This window comes from Chinchilla lanigera, unplaced genomic scaffold (genome assembly GCF_000276665.1).
Source record: "Chinchilla lanigera isolate Chin_1 unplaced genomic scaffold, ChiLan1.0 scaffold00150, whole genome shotgun sequence".
Classification (NCBI taxonomy): Eukaryota; Metazoa; Chordata; class Mammalia; order Rodentia; family Chinchillidae; genus Chinchilla; species Chinchilla lanigera.
This window is the reverse complement of record NW_004955551.1, coordinates 286466-289276: the sequence shown is the minus strand read 5'-3', so window position 1 is coordinate 289276 and position 2811 is coordinate 286466. Positions and strand designations below refer to the sequence as shown.

The 2811-nt window shown below is 44.2% G+C and overlaps 1 long non-coding RNA gene across 2 annotated transcripts in view; it reads left to right on the top strand.

Annotated features, from left to right (window-relative positions):
* LOC102010203 overlaps positions 1-2385 on the top strand; it is a 19066-nt gene extending 16681 nt beyond the window's left edge. For both annotated transcript variants that reach the window (XR_264923.2, XR_001232275.1), the window contains exon 3: positions 1932-2385. This is a non-coding gene — a long non-coding RNA (uncharacterized LOC102010203). The remainder of the gene's footprint in view (positions 1-1931) is intronic.
* The last annotated feature ends 426 nt before the right edge of the window (positions 2386-2811 follow it).

Below are 2811 nucleotides of genomic sequence, written 5' to 3'. Positions count from 1 at the left end.
GTTCTTCTTTTATGTAACTTTCAGTTCAGTTATCTCCGTATACTCTATCACCTACTCAAACCTTCAATTCCCATTTTTGGTTACCATCTCCTGGGCATCCTGGGCCAATGTCTTTAATTGGCCCCAGGTCATGTCTGGTCCCATCCTTGTCTATCAGCTGTGGTGTAGTCTCCGAGGCATCACTGCTACAGGACTAAGCATCAGCTTCTTGAAAGGTGGAACCAACTCCTTAAAGGGGTCTGGCTCCATGATACAGCAGGACAGCATATCTGGCACCCAGATAGGCCATTCAGCATTTTCTGGAAAGACACAAGCATACCCTTAGGCCCATATGAATGGCTGGGTCCCTTCCATTGTCCAGTAGGAAGAACTCTCCAAAGAACATGTCATAGCTTCTTTTCCTTTATTTGATTGAATTGTTTTTCTGCTGCTGTAGTCTCATCACTAGTAGAATTTAAAAAGTTAGTAGTATATACTACCAAGTGAAGTCCATTATGAGGTGTGAATTTTGTAGGGAAGAATTCCCCTTTTTGTTTTTGTAATTGAATTTTGAGTGTGTGGTGAACATGTTTAACAGTTCTTTGATCTTGAGGGTTATAAGGAATTCCCATGGTAAGGGAAATATGAAAAGTTTTACAAAACGTTTGGAAGGCAGCACTTGTATAAGCTGGGCCACTGTCAGTCTTAAGTGTCCATGAGCAACTAAGGGTAGCCTCTTTGCACCATTTGTTTGCATTTTCAAAGGTTAATTGTTGAACGATTAACTTGCCAGCCTCTGTGTCATTGATAATCCTCCCACTAGCCTGCAATAAGTGTGCTACAAAACCCTGAAAAGTTTTATTAGGAGCCTGATGAATGGAAGTCAGATCAAGGGATGTCTCACCCTTTTAAGGAAGTTCTTTCAAAACCCTTAGGGCAGCTATTTTAATTTGTTCATAGGCTTGCAACTAAAAAGTAAGTTGAGGCCAGGTGCAGCGGTGCATGCCTGTAATCCCAGAACTCAGGAGGCTGAGGCAGGAAGATCGCTGTGAGTTCAAGTTCTACCTGGGCTACAAAGTGAGTTCAAGGTCAGCCTGAACTGCATAGTGAAACCCTGTATCAGAAATGCAATAAAAAAGTAATTTGATTATTGTGGCAGCAGTTAGCATGTCTTTTGAGCCTGACCTGGGCAACACATTGGGACCCAGTTAAAAAAAATCAAAAGCTTCTCATTCAGTAGTTCCTCAGTCAGCAAGTGGTGAATGAGTGAGTAAATGAAACAGAATTCTAAAGAGGTGGAGATAGGAAGAACTTTGAGGTCCTCAAGTTTGTGAACAAATTGCAACCACCAATTCTCCTCCCATGCCCGTCACAGGCATCACCAATCAATCAAGTGATTCTTTCCTACTGAGCCACTATTATGCCTCACAATCTGTCTTAAGTCAGTGTCCCAGACAGCCACTCTTACCAAGGGTAATTGCAGCACAGCTGATGCTGCTGTTGCCTTTCTTAGCTAACTTTTCCTCAGGTAAGGCCCCCTGTGCTCCAGGTGTGGCAGAGCCGGGCTCCTGCCAGCTCAAATCTGCCTATCTCCCTGAAGGACTGCCACAAGCAGCCACATCCACGGGTGCCTGAGATGGTTAATTGATGCACGGACACAGCAGTCCACCCAGTGGTGATCTCTGTGCTGCAGTTTAAGCACTTAAGGTCCCTGTGGCATCAGGCTGAGGCTGGGTTTCTTCTGGGCCATACTGGTGCAATCTTTTCCTCTGCCCACCCTAATTCCACCCCCGAATAAGTCACTTGCACTTTCTCAGGCCCTGCTTCTAGAGAGTCCCAGACAGTACTCACCTATGTTGAGCATAACTATACATGCTTGGCACTGTGGTAAATGTTTGCTATGCTTTGCTGAAGCAATTTATAAGGCTGCTGTTCTTACCCCCATTTTACAGCTAGAGAAACTGAAGCCTGGCGAGATGCCTATTCCAGGTTGTGTGGGAGATGTGTTGTGGAGCCAGCATGCAAACTCAGACCCATTCTCCCCCAAAGCACATGCTCTTCGGCACCAAATGGAGAGGAATGCGCAGTGCTATGTTCTGAATATGTCCCTGGAAGTGCAGATGTTGAAACTAAATCCAGGTTGTGACAGTGTTACGAAGTGCAGTTTTAGGAGAAGCTGAGTGACATTATAAAAAGGCTGGGGAGAACTTGCTAGTCCCTTCTTGCCCTCCCATCCCTTCTTCCATGTAAGAACACTGTGTTCCTGCTCTCCAAAACATGCAGTGTTCACGATACCATCTCAGAAGCAGAGATCGCCCTGCTGACCAGACATGGATACTTCTGGTTCCTTGATTTTACACCTCCAGTCTCCAGATCAGTGAGGAATAAATTTCTGCTCATTATAAATCACCTGGTCTAGTGTATTCTGTCATGGCAGCATGAGGGAGTAGAACATGAAACTACTCTGAAATCTGCATTTTCCCCTTTTCCTTCTTGCTTCACTTTTAAGCTTTGCAAGTATAGGAGGAAAATTACCAAAAGCTTTGGCTTGAGTCAATTAATGCTTAATTTGTTGAGGTTGGGGTGAGGGGCAGGATGGATTTGGGGAGACTTTCCAATCTGCCCACAGCCCCAGCGTCCTGCTCTTTTCTTTTAAACTATTTGTTGTTGGTATATTTTAGCTATACAAAATGATCACATTCACCATAGGGAATTTGTACCTGTACATGATATATCTTGCTGCTTCTTTTATCCCATTCTCCTCCTTTCCCTTCAGCCCCTTCTTCCCCTTCTTAATTACAAAAGCTTTGTTTGCATTTTTTCTTTTCATTC